The sequence below is a fragment of the Lissotriton helveticus genome, chromosome 8 (assembly GCF_964261635.1).
Source record: "Lissotriton helveticus chromosome 8, aLisHel1.1, whole genome shotgun sequence".
Lineage (NCBI taxonomy): Eukaryota > Metazoa > Chordata > Amphibia > Caudata > Salamandridae > Lissotriton > Lissotriton helveticus.
This window is the reverse complement of record NC_136069.1, coordinates 880,543,257-880,566,758: the sequence shown is the minus strand read 5'-3', so window position 1 is coordinate 880,566,758 and position 23,502 is coordinate 880,543,257.

Sequence of the window (23,502 nt, the reverse complement as noted above, 5' to 3'; positions counted from 1 at the left end):
GTCAATATGCAATTTAGCCCGGCATTCCTTTAATCTAGCCTCTGTATATTCACTAACAAGTGTGCACATTATTCTCTCGCTTCCACTAAATTCTTCTTGATCATTAGGTTCCTTTATCTAGCCCTTTCTAATTCTCGTAGGGCCTGATTTAGATCTTGGAGGATGGGTGGCTCCGTTACAGCAGTGACGGATATCTCGTCCGCTGAAATATAAATCCCATTACATCCTATGGGATTTCCATTTCGGTGGATGGGATATCCTTCACCATTGTGGTGAAGTAACCTGTCAGCCAAGATCTAAATCAGGCCCTTACTCTCTTTTCAGATTGATCTATTTCTTATACCAATATCTGCCTTACTCCTGAGACTGCTATTACACAATGACCCTGTGTACTTCAATTGTGGGCCTCCAGTTCTAATCATTCATTAGATTTCATGTTATCACGTCTTTTTTAAATAGTTATTATCATGTATCAAGACCTTAAAGGGTCTGTCTTCCAGTGCACTCGTCTGCCGTTTGAATGTAGGGATACACCAGTGGTGTTTACCCAACTGAGCTGTCAATAATAAGCAATTATATTAAAAGAGGGCTCCCAGAAGAGGTTTCAGTCAGCTATTCTTACCGTAAGCATGTAGCGGGGACAATTTTTTAAAGCCATAGATGTAACACGTGCTCAGTAGAATAACATGAATACTCTTTATTAATCAAGTATTTTTCCCTCCAAGGCTCCACTAACCCTCAGTTAGCCTCTCAATTGCTCATCATGCAGCTCATCATAACCAGCGGTGACCTCATTAAAGATAGATGTGATCTATCCAGGTCAGTGCCGGTTGCATTATTAAAATCCCCTCCTAAAACCATGGTAATGTAACCTAAGTGGACCAAATGTAGAAACAATGTTTGATTAAAGGATCTTATGTTGGCGGCTTAGTAACTTGTCAACATAACATCTATACTATTTGGTTACATTTGCACTGTGGTATCCCTACCCTCTTTATCAAGGATTGTTGTAAGGACAATAAAGGGGAACCCAGGGTTAATTCAAATGAATGCCTTCCTCATGTATGATGAGAAATGTATAGTGAACAGCTGACTCTTCCATCTTTTCTATAACTTACTTCCTTCTTCATGTAGGTGTGAGTCTCTTGTGAATATACAGTATGGGCTCCCCATCTTATGTAAGTGCATATGTCTTCTATCTATCTTTTCACTGTCACAAACAGAACACTCAAGCTGTACCCTGCTGACAAAGCCAAAGTAGGCCAACACCTTTCTTGGGGTGCTTGTTTTTACTTTCAGATGGGACCTGGCCTAGCGCTTAGGGTTGGACTATTCCTAATGGAAAAGAAAAAATGTTGATTTGAATATGGCTGGTTCCTGTACGAGGTGGTATGGTGGGCAAAAAGAACAGTCTAGATTGAGACACAGTGTATTTACAAGTGTCTAAGATTAAAACAAGTAATTCATCATTACTTTTTTTGCTTCCTATAGTTGGTCACCCTAAGTCCAATAGGTATGTTCAGTCGTGGGTCCCATGCTCACTATGCTTTAGGGTTAAAGCCACACTATACTGATGAGGCCAAAGAGTCTGAAACTGGTCTTTTGTTGCTTCCCTTTGTACTTGTTTACAGCATTACACATACCTCTGGCAGTAATGTGTTACTAATAGGTGAACCTGTCATGAAGTAATACCAGTCTTAAGGAGGAAGGAACTATCCTCATTAGCATGGGAAACAGGACAACTGGACTTAATAGACATTTCAAAAAACCGTCAAATGTCAATTTGTAAATATAAGAAATGACCTTAAGGTAGCCTATAATAAACATTTTTTTATAAACTCCTCAACAGCTGTCTCTCGGGACTTAGAGACAGCCATTTAAAGCCTATCATTAAAACCAAGAACGTGTGCAGACAGGGGTGGGAGACATATGTTGCATTCAGTTGCCCATCTTGGTGGCTCATACATAGATTCATATTTCAAAAGTGATTTCACTAATTATTTGTGGGTGCAGCTCATAGCTTAATGTTTCCTATCCATTATGCAGGATGAACCCCATTATAACCACAGGGGGCTGAGTGTAATGTAATGTAATGTAATGTAAAAAGTTCTTGTAGAGCGCAACTTACACCGGACGGTTTCTTGGCGCTGGGGGAGAGGCACAGCAGGGAAGGACAGAGTGCCTATGTGTAAATACAGCGGAAGAGGTGAGTTTTAAGGAGAGACCTAAAGGGGGGTAAGAGGGAGAGAGTCTGAGTTCTAATGGGAGTGAGTTCCAAAATGAGGAAGCCAGGAAGGAAAATTTGAGACCTCCATGTTTTTTGCGCTTAAACCTAGGAGTCTGAAGAAGCGCATGGTTAGAGGATCGGAGGTGCCTGGAGGGGACATAAGGATGTAAAAGAGAGGAGATAAAAGAGGGGCCGATGCCGGCCAGAGATTTATGGGTCAGGCAACCTAGTTTGAACTTGCAGCGCTCCGACACAGGGAGCCAATGGAGGGCTTTAAGCAGGGGGCGGACGTTGTAATGTTTGGGTTGGTAATAGATCAGGCGAGCTGCCTGATTCTGTACCAGCTGTAATCTTTTAAATTGATATTGTGGGATGGCTGCATATAGGGCATTGGCATAGTCGATCCGAGAGATGACTAATGCCAGCAGTGCCAAAGTAAGGGCTTCGGTGGTCAGAAAATGGGCTATTTTCCGGAGCTTCCTTAGCTGGAAAAAACAGGAGGAAACAGTGGCACTGACCTGATGCTTCATTGAGAGATCATGGGAGATGTAAACTCCCAGGCTTTTCACCTTGTCCGCGGGGCAGGGAGAGGGGCCAAGGGAAAGAGGCCAAAAGGAGGAGTTTCAGGGATTGGATGGGCCTCCGACAAGAACAAGCTCCGTCTTGTCGGGGTTAAGTTTAAGGTGGTGAGCACTCATCCAATTACTGATATGGCAGAGGGTAGACTGAAAGTCCTGGACCGCTTCGTCCGAGGGGTCAGGTTGAAAACAAGCTGAATGTCATCTGCATAGTTAAATGCAGTGACATTCCTTCCCTGGTGGGAGCGGATCAGGGGGGCAAGGTATAAGTTAAATAAAAGTGGTGACAGGGACGAACCCTGCGGGACGCCGCAGGTGAGCTTCATCCTGTCCGCCGAAAACTGAGAAAGTCGGACAGATTGGTGGCAGTTCGTCAAGAATGAGCGTACCCAATTAAGGGCCGTCCCACTAATGCCCGCCTCCTTGACACGGTCGACTAAGATGGTATGGTCGACCGTGTCAAAGGCCGCCGACAGATCCAGGAGGATCAGGGCTTGACTGATGTTGGAGTCGGCACCTCTACGGAGTTCCTCCATGACAGAGAGGATAACAGCCTCCGTAGAATGGGCAGGTCTAAACCCTGCTTGCTGAGGGTCTAGAAAGTTGGACTCTTCAATAAAAGAACTGAGGACTCTGGTTACATGTGATTCGAGTATCTTGCTCAGATAAGGAAGAAGAGAAATGGGGCGGAAGTTACCCATGACCGCGGGGTCAGCGTTGGTTTTTTTTAGTATGGGAACCACCTCAGCGTTCTTAAACTGGACGGGGACCTCGCCGAGTAGGAGGGAGTTGTTCAGAAGGGCCAGAGGAGGGGCAGGGCATGCCGAAAAGGCAGCACGGAGGATCACAGGTGGGCAACAATCCGTGGGGGAGCCAGATGAGATTTTGTTGAGCAAAGAAAGAAAGTCTCCTTCTAGTATAGGGGGGAACTGGGTCAGGGAGTGAGGGTTGAGAAAGGGGGCAGTCTCTGTGGGGGACATCGTGGGGGATCCAGAGGAGATACTGTTTTTAATTTTACTGATTTTATCTGTGAAAAATTGATTGAGGGAGTCACATAGTGCCTGAGATGGAAGGGGTTTGATGGTCACCCTGTCCGGGTGTGAGAGCTCCTCCACAATGGCAAAAATTTCTTTTGATTTTTGCGCAGAGTTAAGAATTTTTGTGGAGAAGTAGGCAGTTTTGGCAGCTGAGATTGCCTGTTTGTATTCTCCAGCTAGTTTTAATAGTTTTAATTTTTCCGAGGGGTCGTAGTTTCTACGCCAGCGGCGCTCGGCTTGGCGGAGTCCCAGTTTTAAGGATTTGAGGCTGTCGGAAAACCATCGATGTGCGTCATGAGGACGCTTAGTTCTAACTAACTTAAAGGGGGCGACCTTGTCACTGGCGGATTCCAGCCATTTGACAAGTGCTGCTTCCTGGAAGTCGATGGAACCGGGACTGGGCAAAATCGAGGATGTTAAAGAGGTGAGAAATAGATCGAGGTCTGCTTTGTTCCAGTTGCGGGCCACGAGGCCAGGGCCGCGGATACGGGGGGGCGGTGGGGGGACCAGGAGAAGAAAGGAGATTAAAAAATGGTCCGACCAGTGGCAAGGTGAGATCACAAGGGACTTGATTTCAAGGTTATAGGTCCAAACCTGGTCTAAGATGTGGCCCTTAGGATGAGTGGCCATATGGATGTGTTGAAGGCCATTGAGCCCACTTAATAGGTCGGTGAAAGCCAGGGAGTGAGAGCTTTCGTGTACATCTGACGGCCAGTAGTTGAAGTCTCCCAGGACCAGGAGTTTGGAGTTATTGATTGTGAGCTGGGAGAGTAGGTCGCCAAATAGCAAGGGGAAATTGGGCATAGGTTGGGGAGGGCGGTATACCAGGACACACGTGAGGGGAGATACCGAGGATTCGAGTCTGATTCCCAGGCAATCAACCTGGGGGATAGTGAGTAGGGAAAGGGCAGTGAACCTAAGGGGGAGTTTGATTATGGCGGCTACGCCAACACCGGATTTCCCACCTGGCCGGTTGGCTTGGAGTAGATAATACCCAGGTGGGATGGCTGCCAGGATATCAGGGGGGGAGTCCTCATTCAGCCAGGTCTCCGTTAAAAGTAGAATGTCGGGTCGGTCTAAGTCCAGAAGGTGGCAGATATCAGATTGGTGGCTGACTAACGACCTGGTGTTAAGGTATATAATTGCTAATTCCATATCGGCAGATACTTGAGCAGACAGGGGTTTAGAACGGAGGGAGGAGGTTGTGTGCTCAGGGGTGAGGGAGGACGGGAGAAATCGAATCTCTGGAAAAGAGCTGCGGGCTTGAAAGATGCCTAGTTGATGTAATCTTGAGTAGGTGGAAGATTCCAGCGGCCAGAATGTGTGTAGAGCAGTCAAGTCCCTAGGGGCAAAAGATGTAAATTGGGCAGAGTGTATTAGTCTAAGGCATCTTCCTGTACAAAAAGTGTCTAAAACCATGCCATTGTGTCACTTATCTCCAGCACTTCCAGCTAACCCCTCTGATGACTTATTTTTTGGAATTACACCACTGCTCTCACATCTTCCTTGCCAGCGCCTGTTCCTGGGACGATCTTTTAACTTGTCTTACTCTATTTGTTGTACACTGTCTCTTCCTCATTTGCTACTCACCAGAGAATCACAAAAAATAAATCCAGTAGGAAATGCTTCCATCCTTTCCTAGACATCTTTCAGATTGGAAATATAGCACATACCACACACCCAGGTCTCTCAGATTGCACGTCACTTCTGTGAAGGGTGCGCTATAGTGTGAGACCACAATGGTGGAGTCAGTAGGACATTACTATTTTACAACATAAAGTGGCCAGCTTTTTATACTTTTTTTCCTAATCTTGGTTCAGTATCGATGGATTAATATTCTTGCTACTACATGCCTTGGAGTTGAGCCGGTGGTAAAGGTCTCTTCGACAACTGGTGTGTGCAATTGGAAATAAGTTTGATAGTCCCTCTGAGACCACAGAATCCGAATCCGAATCAAAATTGACTTTATTCGATTGCTTTGTAAGACAATCATAAAAGTACATATTACCAATTAAAAAATACATTAGAGATTATATAAAGTTTACAAAATGTAACAAAGTTAAAAATTATCATACAAAACATGGGCATGTTACAGTCAATGATTATGGTACAATTGTTTTCCTGTGGATGAGTACTTTCTTTAAAAACATACATATCCTCCAGGCCCTGTGGATATTGTCCAATAGCTGGAGCGCGAGAAAAGCTGGACGCCTTTGTCTCTGACCCAACTCCCTCATAATCAGGATGAGCCAGACTTTCCTCAGGCTGCTATAAAATTTGCAGAATAAAAATACATGTATGGTCGATTAATCTGAACAATTATCACATGGGCAAGGGCCTAAGGTTTTTGACCAATCATTCATATAGGGGAAGCTCATGAGCCTGTGATAAATATTGCATCTAAAACGTGTTAATAGCAATCTATCAAAACCACCAGGTACAAATAATAAGTACGGCTGAATGCTAACGGAAGATAAAATCAGTTAGTTGTACTGAATAGAAGGTTTCATAGTCTCAGTAATCAGTCTTACAGTGTCTAAAAATAACAATCCCTGTTTTTTTAGTTCCTTTCTGGAGATTGATTGCATCGTACCTGAGGATTTGTATTACTCCGGGTGGCCAAGATCAGACATAACATTTTTGATATATCTCAGCCACCGGATCCACCGTGCTCCTTCAAGTTTCATTCTATCAGTTAAGATGTCTTGATTTAGCTTAGTCTCGGGTTTAGACCATATTCTGTGCCAGAGCAGGATAGGCTCCATTTTTTTCAGGTCTGAGATAAATGGGAGACCCAGCTCTGCATGGCAAACATATGCCGATGTACTATTGGGGACGGCTAAAATATATCTCAAAAAAATATTTTCCACTGTCTGGAGTGACTGAGCATCCACAAAGCCCCAAACCGCCACTCCGTACATAGCTGCAGAAACACACTTTACATTGTAGATCTGAAGTAGCTCCCGCAGTGGTCTCCTTCCCAATTTTTTTGCAAAACTGCCAAGAGCCATTGTTGATCTTGCCAGAGAGAGTTTTTTTGCTGAGATTGCACGAGACCAATGGTCACAGCGGTCAAACAGTATTCCCAGGTAAGCAAAATTAGGGGTATGTTCTATTTTCTGGCCCTCCAGGAACATATCCCTGCATTTTTGGCTCCCTGGCCCACATCTCATGATGTATGTATTGGAGGTATATACCTTGAGATTCAATTGGGCCATAAACTGAGTGAAACTATTTAAAACCCTCTGTAGTCCTATTTGGGTGCTTGACAATAAAACAGCATCATCTGCATAGAGAAGTGCAGGTATGGAACGTGTGGCTATTTGTGGAAAATCACAATTATCATTGATTAAGGCAGCACAGAGACCATTAGTATAAAGATTAAAAAGAAAGGGTGGCAAGACGCACCCTTGTCTGACACCCTTTCTAATGGGAAATGGGTCCGTGCGATCTCCTCCAATCCCAAAGTCAACCTGCGCCCTAGCTCTGTTATATAGGCTATATAGGCGTCTATGAAAGAGAATGATTTGTACATCAACCCCTAGATGATCGAGTATCTCCCATAGTTCCTCATGCCTTACAGAGTCGAAAGCAGCTGTTAAATCAACAAAGTCTAGTAAAAGTCTGTATTTTTTTACTCGCATATATTTCCCCATCAGAATGGATAGATTAACCCCTTTCACGCTCATGACGAGCTCAGCTGGTCATGAGTTACGGCGCTCGTACGCTCATGACGAGCTGAGCTCGTCATGTAATGCGGCTTTTAGAAAAATGCAGCGCACAGCGGGAAAACCGCTAGCGCGCATGCGGTTAAGACTCTGCTCCACTGTACCTAATCCCGCCCTAAAACCATATTGAATGTCGGACAGAATGTTGTTGTCCTCAGCCCAATCAATCAGGCGTTCTAACAAATTGCGACCAACGACTTTTGTCAGGGCAGCTAGTAAAGAGATGGGCCTGTAACACTTTGGATCCTGACGATCCCCCTTTTTAAAAATTGGAATAATGGTTGATTCCACCCAAGTTTCCGAGAAAGTGGTAGCGCAGCTAGCTGTTAAGACCTGTGTGATAATTGGTCCCCCACAAATCAATGTTAGATTTAAAGAGATCTTTGGGGACACCATCAGGGCCCGGTGCCTTCCCCCCATGCTTGCAAAAAGTGGGAAATGTACCTCCTCCAATGTAAAATTAAGGTCAGCATACATGGCCTCCGAGTTACTAGTAAATTCCCCAAGACCACAGAATTTGCAATCCACTTTCCCAAAACCTCAGCTATGTCAAAACCTTCAGTTTGGTGTGGTAGGCCCGTCCAGTGATATCAACTCTTCTGCAGTGGACCTCTGAGTCCTCGTCTTACAAAGTTTCATGCATTCAGATCATGGGTAGTGTTTCTGTTTTATATTACTCTCTAAACAATAATTTGCTTCTTTCTCACCACAGTCTCCTGGGAAATTGAAAAAGACGATGATGCGGAGATAATAGTCCAACAATTCAATGAGTCAGATTCAGTCATTTTATTAAGGTGCCAATAGCATCCATAACAGTACACACTCCACAAATACGACAAAGCAATACAAATACATTAGGCGCAGATACAAAATGCAGTAGCAAACACTCTCATAACAAAAACGCACATTGCACTTCATTAAATGCACCTGCATACAGTAAAAAAAGTAATACATTAGTCAAAGTGCATTGTGTTCAGAGGCCGCACAGCGTCTCTCAAAAAGGAGGCAACATCGGGGCATACCTTATCGTCAGTCATTTGTTGCAGCAAATTAAACGCTAGCCCGGCTTGAAAATGTCCTGTTTCATAAAAGGGTTCAAAAACTGTTTAAACTCAATAAAGACATTTAAACCATAAAAACGGTTTAGATTACTTTATATAACATTTGAAGAATAAGTCAAATGAAACATACTTTGGGCAGATATGCCATCGCATGTGCAAATAATAGTGCCCAGATTTGCTCTGATAGCCCAACGGAAACACAATAAATACTTACCTGTATCTGCAATAAAGCCAAATAGCAAGGAACGTTCCCAGCGCCCCGTGCACTAAAACGATAATTAGTCAATGGGCTATCTGTGCTCGAGCTTAGATAAGCTGCAACAGTGGGCCTAACCCTTTCAGTGGTAAGCCCAATGGATCGGGTTTGGTAAAGTCGTAGCGCTTGCGCATGCTTTTTATTTATGCTACTACTATAGCTAGGCTCAGAAAATGCATGAGGCAGCCCGAACTCTTGGAACATTTTACTTATGTAAGCTATCCAGGCAATGGAGAGGCCTTTATCACCGCAAGGCAATCATTGATAATCTCTCTTGTTAAGGACGCTTCCTCAGTTCTCCAGATGGTTAGGCACAACAGAGAAGGACGTACCCTAATATGATCGCCCAAATAGGTCAAACCCAACTCCTCATGACAAAAAAAATGAGAGAATCATGGAGGGGCAGAGAGGGATTTTCTCAATAATCTATTTTCCTCCACCTGACTATCTTCACAATTTGCATACCCCATAACTCTGGCCCATATGTCGCAATGGGAAGGCATTGAGTCACATACATCTAAAGCAGTGGAGGAAGAGCCTTTCCTCAAAGAGGTTGAGGAAGACTGAGAAGTGAGCCTACTGCCCTGGATTGTTTTACCCTGCGCTGTGCGATGTTTGGAGCCCAGGAGCCAGATGCATCGAACACAACCCCTAAATACGAACAACTGCAAGTGCTATGTAAACAATTTGTCCCAACCGCAAGAGTGGAGAGACGAGTGCAGCTGTGGTCGCAAGCCGGAATGTATGATGATTTAGAAAAGTTGGGGGCATATTATCAAGAACAGGCATTAAAATGATCGCCGCTTTATCGGCAGGAAACTGCCGCTAAAGCGGTGATAATGGCCTTGATAATATGCCCATATGAATTCCCATAACAGCCCAGGTTAACACCAGAACGTGGGCTGCTATGGGAATTCACAAGGACATATTATCAAGGCCATTATCGCCGCTTTAGCGGCAGTTTCATGCGGATAAAGCAGCGATAATTTTATCGCCTGTTCTTGATAATTTGCCCCTTGGTTCGCAAATCAGGAGCAGCCATTAATTGGAGTAACGAATATACAAATAGTTGCAATGCTTTTGACATATGGACCATCAGCACTGCATTATCCGCATATAGTAATTTGGCAAGTAAAGCACCTTTAATCTTTGGCACATCCAGCATAATTGTAGATAAAAAAGAGCTAAGCTCATCTGTATAGTAGAAGCAGTAGAGATATCAATATGCAGCCTTGCCGCATGTCACTAGAGACCTTTATTTCATTGGAAACCTCACCATTTGAACTAATCCTTACCCTGGCTTTCATGTTCTCGTAAAAATATGCTGTAAAATGAACAATTGCTTCAATCATTCCTTTACATAGTAAAACTTGCCACAACTTGGAGTGATTTACACAATCAAATGCCGAAGACAAGTCCATAAATGCTAAATATGGCGATGCATGCTTGGCTACTGTGTACTTGGCTAATAAAAAATTTAAGCTCAGGCATTGTTTGATTGTGCCTATGCGGTTTCTGAACCCAGAGTGGCAGGGATGTAATATATTGCCTTTTCTTGGGTCCACTCCTTACTCCTATTTTAAAGGACTCTGCCTAAGATTTTGACCGTGGTATCGATGAGGGAAATAGTTCTATAGCAGCTATGTTGTCATCAGTCACATTTTAAAAATATTATTGGCACAATAGTTTAGGTGATCCACGTACTAGGTGCCGGGGCATGTGCAAGGCTATTCAAAACATTGGTCCATGGAGGGTCCTGAAATTCAATGTTACACTTTATTAGGTCAATTGGCACCCTGTCCGAGCTTAGAGCCTAGCCACTAACATTCTGTTGGATGTAGGTTTCAACTTCACATAGGTTAACCTGAATTCCCTGGCAGTTACTAACATTCACCCTGGGCTGGGCGATCGGTGTTGTAGCAGAGTATATTCTGGAGAAATGAGCCTCCCGTACCTCACTATTAATATGACAGCTAATTGGGGACGCAGTTTGGTTTAGGCTTCTCATTGCAGTTACAGTGGACCACAAGGAATTTCTGTCCTTCTTGGATGCTGCTTGAGTGAGTGAGTCCCATTGCTGGGTGATGCATCGCTGTGTGATGAACATTGTGTACTGCTTGCATGATGAAGCTACACCAGAGAGGACCCTAGAGTTGGCAGCAAACACCCTACATAGGGATTGGTTAGCTGCCAAACAATCATGGTTGACCCATCTTAGTGAAGTATGTGCAGATCTAGGGGGTTTCATAAGGGCTATTTTTATATTTGAACAAAGGGCAGTAAAGGAACTAATGACCAATATTGGCCAGCCTTTTCCATCAAAACCAGCACCTTGTCCCGTTTTATTATTCTTCACAGGAACTGGTCTGGATCTTGGAGTTTCCACTTTAGTCTAAGCTTATCTATAGATGGCGGCAATCAACTAACCCCTTTATCCACCTTAAATTTGAGGTTACTGAAAAGGCTATTTAAATGTGGTTGTGATTGCCAAAAGTTAAAGGAATGGTTGCACCATATTGAATTATCTCAGTTAAGCTACTGTGTTAATGAAGCCTCTTGCAACATCTAATAATGGCCATTGATCTAGGGATAATCCCCGTTCGGTTAACAGACATTTGCTTGAAATCAGTCCCACATCCTTCTCAAGCACTATTTATAGTAGCTATTGAGCAAGGTGCGGAGGCAGAACCAGTGGCCTTACGTTTGCCCATGATTTATGGATTTTAATAGAGCGCTAATCTGCTAGCAGCTGACAAAAGGAGTGGGCCAGCTATACCTCGCCTGACTGCAAACGAGCAGTCCCGTTTTTGGCTTGGTCTTCACCCAGGCACGCACTTCGGTGCGTCCCACGTGTGTCCCCCACTGCAGCATCCTCAAAGCGATATTAAGCATGTCGCTGCCTCGGGTCCCGCCTTGTCTCAAAGAAGGCTGTGGCACTAAGCCCAAACCCAGCCTCACCAGGAAAGTTCACCACAGGCATATGCCCGCCGGGAACCCACCTCTAACACTCCTTCGTTGCAGGATCCTGAAAGCGCTTTTAAGCGCATCGCTGCCCAGGGCCCCCTCTTGCCTCAATGAAGTCTGGGGGGATGTGGTCCCACCCCAGCCTCTCCAGGAAAGTTCACCAAAGGCAAATGTAGGCCAGAGAACCCCTGGCAGCACTCCTGCACTGCAGGATCCTCAAAGCACGTCATTATTCTCCTCTGAGTAGGAGATGCTTAGTTACCTGCAGAGGAGCAAATCACAACAATAAACAGGCAGCTGGAATGACAAGAACAGCCACAAGCAAAGAGGGTGGTAGATCAGAAGCAATATCAAATCTGATGTCTCACAACCATGATCTACAAGGGTATGCTTGTATGTAATTATGTATGCATATGTCGACTGTGTAGAGCGAAGTTAGCCATGAATCAGTACAGGGCTGTACAGTGTCAAAGGCAGGGGTTGAATTACTAAATAAATAGGCTGGAAGCTGGCTTCTGGAATGGAGGTGACTCAGCTGCATTTACATCAGGCTCACACTACACAAATACCACATTATATCTATAATTCCGTTGAGAATATTATAAACAATAATGTCGCATTCATGCATATCAAAGAAATATTCAATGCAATGTGGTAGTTACGTCTGATATTTAAAAAAGGAGCTCATTTATACACAAAAACTGCATGTTGTTGTAGAGAAGACAAGACAGCATCCCAACAAAGCCATTGGTTCAATCAAATTATTTCGTTTAAGGCACAAAATACTACATATTTGTTTTTTGGAAAATGTAGTCCTTTTCTACAGGTCATCATGGCACAGTGGTTACTTAGCATCTCTGTGGTGAGTAGAAAGTGTCATTTACAGAAGCAATTCCTAGAACAACTAAAGTGAAGATATACATAAAATATAAAAGGCCTGGTCACATTCTAGAGTCTAGAAATCTCCCAAGAAATGTTTCCAGCACTCAGAAAACCGAACTGCAAACACTAGGAATTCTGATAAAAATTGTATCAGCATACCACATGATCTTGACTAGTACAGGCATTTTACACTTCAGTATCGTGCCCTTGGTTATGTATATGGACGATGTTGGGCTTATCAGTTACAGAACAGTCAACGGGCTTCCAAAATATGTTTTGGACTGGAAATAGTCCTACATCAATCATGCACAAAATCCATGGGCCCACCACGAAAAATAAATCCAACCCACAAATGAGGGTGTTACTGTTTGAAAGACCATGAACTAGACAATGTCTCTAGTTCTTGGGTATTTGAATAATGAATTAACCAAGAAATCTGATGATCTATGTTGGCAGATGGGACACCGTTCAGAGACTTCAAACTCTGAATTGGTAACAACTCAGTCTTCTGGGGCCAGTTGTGAAGGTACATGTCATAGCAGCTAGGGTGAGCTCACCTGTGGTGTTTCATGTTTATAGTCCTAGGAAAAAGGTCACAGCTCAATGGTTTTATGCAAATAGTGAAGGGAGGTGTTGAGGCATCCACAGTGGGTTCATAATTTGTAGATCACGTTTAGATACCTTGTCCTATTTCTTTAAAATAGGTTGATGCATTAAGCATTGACAAGTGACTAGGCCCCCTATAGAACATGGCGCTCCCACTGGACCCACTCACTGTTCCCCACAAGCATCCCAGGATTTAGGGTTAGAGTCAACTGGATCTTCATATATTATTATGCCTAGAATTCAATATTATAGAGAGATTGCTCAAATGGCTACATAATCAATACAATTTGCTTTTGCTAGTGGATCTTTGTACGTCTGAGGTGAATGGAGATATTTTATGTCCCTCCAGGGCTGCTGGAGGTGATATGCAGGTACAGTGAGGTGGCTCAAGAGGCAGTTAAGTCTCATCAAAAAACAACCCTTTTAAGATTCCAGCACATCCTTCAATCCCATGTGATGCAGATGTCATCAAAACGTAGGCACCCACAGATGGATTTCAGCACCTCATGCCTACTAAACAGGCTCTCTTCCTCGAGTAAGCCTCCACGCAAGTCTCAATAGTAACAAAAACAAGGTTGTGTCAATATGCAGATCAGCACCTATGTAATCATATGTATGCACAACTTTCACTAGTGTCTAATTTAAACCTAATATATTACATTTATGAGCAAAAGAAAATGGACTCATCACAATTAGTTTGGCTAAAATAATTCACAAAGCCAGGCAACAAACAATTATTTTAAGACCACAATGTTAAATATAATGAAAACCGTGATCAGGGCCCCAAGTAATTACACAGTAAACAACAAATAAAAGTGAATTTAAGTGTGTATAAATGAGTTATGGAATTCAAGCAGTATATGTCATTATCTGTCATACTGCCACTTTTTTTCGTCCAATGAGCCCAGTCTGTCTGCTATAATGACGATGACGTTTCAAATTTGGTATTAATTTTCACAGTCATCATCAGGAAAATAACAAATTAGTTCACCTAAAAAATAAGTGGCAGTATTATTTTGAAGAATGTGGTAAAAAATGGTCTTAATTAGAAATAAATTGGCGATAAATAAAGCCTTTAGAATCGGCCTCGAGATCACAAAGGTAATACACTGAGTTCATAATTGAGTGGGTCGTCATATTGGGAGGGTGCGCACTTTGGGTGACATCCATCCTGCAAATCCCTGTGCTTTGATTGTTGAGACAAATGGCACATCAATCACATGAATCCCCCCCAGCAAACTTGATTATGCTCCCTTCACTGAGGAAATGTACAGGTTCCGCCAGATAGACAGGAGGGTGCATATTTCCAATGGCGCAACGTCTCTTGCTCGTATGAAGGGTTAACAACCTGATTCCAGAGGAAAAAAGAGAAATAACATTACTGAAATTGGTGCATTAGAGTAGCGTGAACGGGAAAACGGCCCATTAGATGCCTTTTCTTATCATTCCTATGTGCATTAGTTGTGAAGTTTATGCAAAGTGAGCAACACATGGTAATACCATCCGGGAAATCAATATAGTTTTTCTTTCATTCGGGACTGATGAACATAAATTGTGCATATGGCAAAGCAAATTAGGTTTATAGTATAACAACACCATGTAAAATAGAAGACACTGTTTGAAATGGAAAAGTCTTTCCTGATCTCGCGTTGAACTGACTCATTTTAAAGGTTTCTCCTTTCCTGGCTCCAAAAGTTACTACAACTGGATTCCTCAATAATAAATCAATCTGCCCAAAGATCTATTCAAAACCTAAGGGTTTCCTTTGTTTAATAACTAAATAAATTCAGGATAGACAATTAAAGAAACTGAGGGCCTCATTTATGAGGCCTTGCGTCAGTTTTGCGCTTCCGATGCGTCACTTTTTGTGACGCATTGGCAGCGTAAAACATGACTCCTGTTGCGCACTATTTACAAAGTGACGCATCTAAGCAGATGCGTCACTTTGTAAACCCCTGCGCTACATTATACCTGCGCAAGGTATAATGTATGCAGGGGGGGCGTTCCCCCACAAAAAGCTTCGTAGAAGTGACGCAGTGAAATCTATGAGATTTCACTGCGTCACTTCTAGGACGCCGTTGCGTCAAAATCTTGCGCCTGCCTCACAGCAGGCGTAAGACTGACGCAGGCCCTTTCACATGGGGCTTGCCCCATGTGAAAGGACGCATTGCTGGAGTTGCGTCACTTTTGTGACACACTCCAGCAATGCGTCACTTTTGCGCTTACAGATACGTCAGAAAGACTTACGTATCTGTAACTCCTTGCGACATGATGCGTCATACATTAAATATGACGCATCAGGTATGTCGCAAGGAGTGCGCACTGAGAAGTGACGCATCGCTGCTTTCACGCAGCGATGCGTCATTTCTCATAAATGAGGCCCTGAGTACTCAGCAAACTATTGAAAAAGTGTGTTAACTGTATTCAACTAGTAGGACAGTTTTTCTGTTGTTAGCGTTCGTCTAGTATAATGCATGAAATACATTATTTTTTAATTCCGAACAAACTATTATTTCTATGGAAGTTTCTTTGAATAAGTGTGACAACGCGCTGTGACCAAAATGTGTAACAGATTGACAGCTTGGAGAAAACACTTGTGATCTCATGATCTTTCTTTAATCACGTTGGTAAACACATTCTTTACATAAAGATAGATGTATATCAGACACGAACTTATGGGAATTAGCTGAGTGACGCTTAGGGGTTTCCTGAAAAATACACACTTGTACATCATGCCAGTACCTTACTGCATCTGATTCCTTCCGCCACCAGAGATCATCAGACAGCTACAGGGAGGCGAGACACGGGAGCCGAACACCGACCTGGGGAGAAACGCCGAAAAAACGCGGCACCGCGTCTGGAGAGGGACGCCGAGCCACGGGGGTGTAGTGCCTGCCTGGGGGCCTGGTGGCAGAGAGCTACAGAGCGGCGATTGATTGATTTCTCGCGGACTTTTTTCCCGTGCTTGGAGCGGCTTGGGGCGGCTTGTGGCTTGCGGCTTCTTGTGGCTTCTGGAAGCGGCATGGAGCACTCTTCACTCCTCTTGGCCCACAGTGGAGAAGTGTGGCTCAATGGTTAGAGCGGCAGACCCTGACGCAGAAGTCTGGCCCCGGACCAGGGTTCAATTCCCACCTCCGCGGCTCTTGGGCTCAATTTCCTCGGACCTGATAATTCTCGTCTCGGTGCCTATTCTAATCATGAGTCCCAATCTGCAACTCTGGGCAATAGCTTGCTTAATCTCCACAACGGCCCCAACAGCGCTAGGATGCCTGGCTTCACCTTGGGGGTGCCCAGGAGTGGGCACCTCACAGGGAAAGGCCAGGAAGGGTTCCTCAGCGGTATTCGTACAAGCACCGAGATGCCTCTGGGTAGTCGTGCGCTATACAAGTGCGCTATACAAGTGCGTAATTATCAGTCCGCCCGTCTGCCTCCCCCGTCTGCCCCCCTGCTAACACTGCAGCTTTTCCCCTGCTCCTTTGCCCCCCTAGGCCTTGAACCTGACAAGGAAAGCTGGAGGCGGCTGGGACATGGTAAGGGTGCAAAGGGGGGCCAGAGGGGAGCAAGAGGAGAATCAAGAGGGGAGTCTGGAGCCACTGTGAGGAGAAGAACAGGTATCATCCGCAAAAAACATCACAAACTCCAAGACCACAGACCAGACCACAGACCAGATACTGCAACTACCCAGGAGGCTATGGACAAGCAACGAGCCATGCTAGGGGAGTCAGCCGCTGAGAGGCACTGAGAGGCAAAGGCAAAGAGGTGAGTTGGGGGGAGCCGGAGACTGCACTTGCCCGGTCTCCCTTCGGCCTTCCCTCTCCCCACTAGTAGTGCAGCAGCGCAAGCGAGCAGCATCTATCCCACCTTTACACCACACTCTCTACACACCCCACCTCACCCGGCACAGCCTGATCAGCCGCCAGCCAGCCCAGCGCAGAGTGCAGAGCACAGAGCCAGCTCAGGACTTTCAAGGAGCTCCCAGATAACCAAAGTGTTCAGAGACACCAACACACGAGAGGAGTGAAAGAGACTAGAGCCCAAGACTGCGATCGCAGGAAAAAACTTTTAAAACGGTAATCACAGTGAGCGCGTCAACTTATATAACTTTTATAACAATAATAACAGCGTGCGCGACTGCCAGTAGGGGGAGGTTGCAGAGTGCATACCCGGACAGACCAAAGAGCTGGCCCAATTAGGTCAGGCGCAGCGAGAGAGCTGCCAGGGAGTCCTGCTCACTCTTAAAGCCATAATCTGTCAACCGTCAACAGCTCAACAGCTCAAACCCTAACCCAAACCCGAGCTCCAAAAATCCTCTGATCCTCTGATCAAAACGCAAGGTATTCAAAAGTCTTTCAATTAACAGCAACACGGAGCAAAACCAAAGAAATAGAGACAGCCGGTTGCAATGAGGTCAGGGAAAGAAAGGCGGAGCATAACAAGTGTTATAAACAATCGAAAAAAGAAAAATAAGATCCTGAAAGAACCATCTAGCGCAACCATCAGCAACCACGAATAACGCGGGAGCCGGATCAATAGACTCAACAGTCTCAATGACTAACCGAGAGTTCGAAGTGCTAGTAGATTTAAAAAGTGAAATCAATGGAGCTGGGAAGGCACCAAATACCTTGTTCCAACCCAAAATCTACTCGAAATGTTTCTTTGTAAAAGACGCTGGGGCAGTCCTAAACTTCACCAACAAAACACAAAAGGGACTTCCCTCCCCATTAGACCCAGAAAAAATATCTCAAAAAAGGAATGAGATAATAGGACCAATAGGCCGACCGACAGAGGCCACCCTGAGAAAAGGCGATGGGATTCAGTAGAGCCAAGCCTTAAATATAAAAGCAGCCAACAGAGTCGAAGGATGAACTCCTAGCCATAACCAAGCCCTAGACCGCGATACAGATCCAATGGAGACAACCAACAATAATGTTTGTAAGGTTCGGAAGGAGGTGCCCATTATCAAAATGTTTAAAAATCGCAGTAATGACGCCAAGCAAACACCAGGAAATTAATTTTCACCAATTTCCCGGATGTATCTAGTCTTCCATTGGAAACAATTATACTGATTCATCCTTCCCCCCAATTACAGCAAGAAGCAAAGGAGATAAACCCAGACGCAAGAGCGACAGCTTCCACCTCCGACACTTGTACAGAATTTAAACAGGACAGCGTGACAATAGTAGGGCTGTCGACAATCACTAAGGAAGCAAAGGATACTCCAAAGTCTCCAGGCGAATTATCCCCTCCTCATACTAGTTTGGGCACAAAAACACAGCACTGCCTGCATCAGAGAAATAACTCACCAGCCATTTGCCCTGATGCCCAAGAGCCGCAAAGATATCAATCATTTTCCATGCCCAAGATATCTAACAACAGAGCTGAGTTGAGTGGACCTGAACAAGGTGAGACTCCGAGTCATCAAGGAAGCAATCTATCTTCTCTTACAACGGAGGAATGGGAAAAAACTGGTCACAACATATTTCCTAGGAAACGGCGATACAAAACATCAAGAAGCCGGGAACTCCTTCAAAAACAAGACCAAGGTCCCACTTACAGAAGAAAATAAAATATGGAAATTCCTACTTAATACCATGCAATTATCAGCAAAAGCCATGGAATACCACTCCGACAAGATGGATATCCAATTGAGCGTTCTCAATTGCTTAGCTATGCATGTCACAAACATCGACAATAAACTATTGGAACTGAACAATTTCATTAAGAGGGTCCAATCTGAATTGACAATAAGCCCCCCAAGCTGTGCTTGCTAGTCAATCATAGACAAATTAGCCACATTACCAGAAGTAATGGGAGACCTTCTAACTGATCTACAGAAATCAAACAGCAACCAAAGCAATGAAACCCACAAAACAGAAGGCATAAGAGGTGCAGAAGGCAGTTCACTGGAAAGGGAATCTCAAATCAACTTAACAGAGGTTTCTGAGGACCAAGACAAATCGAAAACGCAAATAGAAGAGCAAATCACTTCACACATCTAACAAGGAGACATTTCTCAGTCAACACACCAAGAAATACTTCGGAACAAAGGCAATCTAAGGTGGAGCACTCCCACGAGGCTGGCTGAAACAGTGCCCTTTGACAACCTGCAACTAGAAAAGCTCCAGTTACGCAGCCAAGCCGGGCAGCAAAGTAACTTAGATGAAGAGGACCCACAGTTCTTTAAAAAGAAAACATCGAAACAGCAACGTAAAATGAAGAGAAAAGGGAGGAACAAAACCTCCTCCATAAAAACATTCTTCCAAATAGCGACTGCAAGCCCACTGGGGGAACTAATGGAAGAAAATGAAAGTAGTGTACCAAAAAGCCTGCAAGAGAAGTCAGAAATTGTTAAAAAAAAAAACAAGCCCTAGTGAAAGCGAAGATGTAGGAAACTCATCTTTTCCCATCAATAAGATAGCTTTACAAAAAGGAGAGACCCCACTGGCTAGGAACCTGATAGCATTCAACTCAAGCAAAACGAGCAAAGTAAAAATGGGAGAAATCACCTGTAATGGAAGCGCTAGTAAGAAAATCTCGACCGAAAGTAAACTACCAGCAACTAATAGCTTGATAGGTGAACCAGCGGTTCAAACCAAAACGTTAAAAATCAGGAAAATTAACTCCAAGGAGCCTGTAATAGAAAAGTATCCACAACGCCAAAAGAATTAGAATCTGACGACATGAACCAAGAGATGTATAAAGAACATCACACGGGATATGAACTCCGACTAAGCCAGTTGCTGCGGGGGGAAGTAGCCTCTAGAACCGCAGCACCCCGGAGTCTTCCCAGGCAGAACTACTCAAAAACAATCCTATTCATTCCGGATTTTAAATCCAAAGGACGGGAAGATGTTCTAAACAGAAGGAATATTCTCCAACTGCTATCCTCCATTAGTAATTTAGCAGGCATTGCTTCACAAGATCTGGACTCCGTAGAATTTGTACGACTTATACATCTATCGGAGCAAGAAATAACAAAAACCACCTGGACCACCAGGGAAATAGTGGAAAAAATATTAAAGGAAGTTCATCAGTTAGAAGCCTGGGGAATACGCCTAAAACACGTTCACCAAATAGGTTACCCAGAGCCATTTCTCCGAAATCACCGCAATCTTAATGAGAACTTTGCAAGAATATCAAAAGCAGGCCCGCCTACAAAATCTGTGCTAAAAGGCGCCCGTAACACCACATTGCAGCTCACCGACAAATCTATCCAGAGAGTTGGAGATAATTGTGAGATGGACACATCAAAAGACTGGTCTTGGGTAGCTAGAGTCATTAATAGCAGTTACTCTAGCCAATGACAGACAACGGAACAACTAAAGAACGTCCCACATCTAAAGCTTTGCTCGTGAAATATTAACGGCCTAGGATCAAAAACTACGAACGCAGACATATTAATATACTTGCAGGAGTTCGACTTAATCCTACTCCAGGAAACACGGCTAGCAGAGCCTTTCCATTTACAGGGGTATAAGTTGTACCGTCTTCCAGCCAGCAGAAGCTCGAAGTTCGGTCACCTGAAAGGAGGACTTACTATTTATGCATCAATAAAATCGGTTACCACAGCGAAATAACTATTAAAGAAGAACTCTTCTAACAACAGAATTAATGTAATACTGCTGGAGATAGCTGGGCCCAGACAAAACATCCCCTTGTATCGCTTTGTTCGCCCTAAGTGTGGCAGGGTATGCTCAGACGTGAGTCCCTTGCTCACTTGGCCACTGGATTCAAGATAGCCTGGCTGATGAGGATTATGAATCCGAAACCGGTCCCAGAATGCTTGTTTCTGGTCCATGGAAGACATGGCTTGGCAGTTCGGGCTGGACTGTTCCCATGAGGCACAGGGTCAGACTTATTTGCATATAGCCATGTCTGAAATGGGGTGGCTGAGTAGGCTAAAGAATGGTGATGGATTAAACCCAGATCAGTTGACTGGGGGTGAGTGTTTGATTTGCTCAAACGCTCCATCCATCATCCCCTTTTGTATCGCTTCAAACAAAACAAACAGCAGCTAATTCTGGTTAACACCTATCTACATCCAAGTGGAAAAAAGTCAGGTGCAACATTTTTAGTGTCGGAACTAACAAGGCTCATCACTGAAGAGGAGACATCGAATTATATTGTTTCAGGAGACTTTAATATGCCACTCTCGGGGACAGCATGGAACGACATGCAGACCGAAGACAATTCTCTCGATTTGGAGATTTCAGCCCAAGATGGGTGTAAATGGGGTAAACAAACCAAGGCATCTAAAGATCTATTGGCAGAGCTAACTTGTCTAGGCCTGATAGCACCAAACAGGAGATTCCCTGGAGATCGGCCACAATCAGCCACATATCACAATTCAAGGGCAAGTACAGCGATAGATTGCACCTCTTATCTCGTTCACTTTTCAAATTAGTTATCGATTTTAAGATCGGGACGCAAGAGTGCAGTATCATATGCCACAGGAGCTTACACTTATGGCTCATGGAACCTCACTAACATCCCCAACTGAATCTCTAACCTTAATAGTAACATCAAACTTCAAGAGGGTCAAATGCAAAACAGCAGACCCCGAAAAATTCCTGGAAGAAGCAAAATTCTGCTGGGAAGCTCACAAACATCAGGAAGGAGACAGAATTAATAACCGGGAGAACTTTTTAAAAAATCTCTGCTTAGCTAGCTCAAATTCAAGACCAACACAAGCAAAATCAATCATCAAAAATGGAGAACACAAATCAAGTAGGCACACAAATGATCAAAGATTAAATCTTTCAACAAACCAAAGCTACAAATTACTGCAAATGTAAAAGAAAATTAATAGAAAGATCCACAAATTACGTCGGTCAGGCCCGGATGTTGGCATACAGACAGAGCTGAGGGAGCTAAAGTGCAGAAAAAATAAGTACATCTGGCAAATGAAACAGGAATCCGCAGAAAAGACGGGCCAAACTTTTATATGATGTAAAATCCAACAATAGTGCCAGATTTTGGCACACAGTTAACAACTTAGATAATCCATGGGCTCAGAAAGTTAACTCGTATATAACAGAGGAATCCTGGGTAAACTACTTGCAGCCACATTTCAACAAAGAAACAGGTGGAATCGCTCAATATACTGAAATTATTAACTATAGACCACAAGCCCAAAAATATGAAGATGTGGGAGCCTTTCTTTCATGCACAACCAAACAAACAAAGAATCGAATCATGAAAGGCAGGAAAGAGGGGGCCCCTGGGCCCAACGGAATACCTCAAATTTTATATAAACAGGACCCGAATTACTGGGCAGAACAACTAAGTATCCTTTTTATGAACATCTTAAAAGTAGGAAATATCCCAGACTCCTGGAAGGGATCAATAATTACCCCTATCTATAAAAAAGGCAGCAGAAATCATGCAAAGGACTACAGGCTTATAGCATTAATCGATATAGATGCCAAATATTTTACAGGTCTTCTGCTGGAGGAACTAACTGAATGGGCTTCAAAGAAAGGCGTAATTCCTATCAATCAGTCTGGTTTTCAAAAAAAACTCAGAGACAGTAACTAATATTCTTGCTCTTTCACAGTTAATAGATGCCACTATAAAAATTAAACATCCACTATTCGTCTGTTTCATTGACTATTCGTTGGCCTTTGACAGCATAGACAGGGGGAAACTATGGGCCCAACTATCTGGCTGGGATATCGATCCGAAACTTCTGAACCAACTGATTGCACTTCATTCGGAGACAAGGGTGCAAATAAAATTAAGATCAGGCAACTGTTTATCAAGAAAAATAAGGACCACAAAGGGGGTGAAGCAGAGATGCGTTCTTGCCCCTACTTTGTTCAACCTCTATCTTCCCGAAATTTCGTCAGAGTTTAACACCTGTAACCATCATGCCCCAAACCTGGGAGGTTTGTCTCTGTCGAACCTATTGTATGCGGACAATCTAATACTGATAAGCAGAACCCCAGTTGGGTTGCAACATACATCTTATAAGCACTACATGCAGTTTCTCAGACAAGAACGGGTTAACAATTAACTTAGAAAAATCGAAAGTGCTGATAATCAACGGGAAGGACAATAAACACTATCCTAAATGGAAACTGCAAGGTCAACAGTTGAAGGTGGTGAAAGAGTATAAATATCTGGGAATAATGTTCGACAGAAGGGGAGCGTTCGTACAACAT